Raw genomic sequence first — 678 nt, 5'->3', positions numbered from 1 at the left:
CTGTTTGTGTTTCGTTCGTTCGTCCGCAAATTCCGCTATCATCATATGACTGCAAGGGATGTATACATTACCTTCCTAAACCAGTATTTAGGCATGGAAAATTTTATGCTGCTTTTTCAAAAGTCCGCAGATAGCCAGGTGATAAGTAAGGAGGTAATAAAATATGACAAAGAGCATCGTCTACAGCTTTTTATTGTATATTTCTATATCATTTATAACACAAGCAGTATACGAAATTATATGTAATAAATTTTGTCATCCTTATCATCACCTTCAACATCAATAAAGAAAATATTATTGCAAATAAACTTTCTTTTATGAAAGTAATAAAATGCTCGGTAATTACCATGACGACTTTAAAACTCGTTCGATCTTATACACAAGTTTCGTATTCCACTATTTGACGCAACGTCAAACAGATATAGCTGTTTTCTTTCTACGTTTCGTTAGCCGCCTAACTAACACTGGATTTTTTTTTTTTTTTACCTTAACATACACAAAACATCCTTGCATTTGAGGTGATTTCAAAGATAAGATTAACATTACTGATATAGCCATACATCATATTTATGCTGTAATTCCTTTAACGTAATTATATTTTCATCCATTGAGGTGTTGATTGCAATTTCACTATATATAAAAAAAAAAAAATTATCTTCATTTAGGCTGTGTATAAAA

The sequence above is a fragment of the Penaeus monodon genome, chromosome 29 (genome assembly GCF_015228065.2).
Source record: "Penaeus monodon isolate SGIC_2016 chromosome 29, NSTDA_Pmon_1, whole genome shotgun sequence".
Lineage (NCBI taxonomy): Eukaryota > Metazoa > Arthropoda > Malacostraca > Decapoda > Penaeidae > Penaeus > Penaeus monodon.
This window is presented reverse-complemented; position numbering follows the sequence as displayed.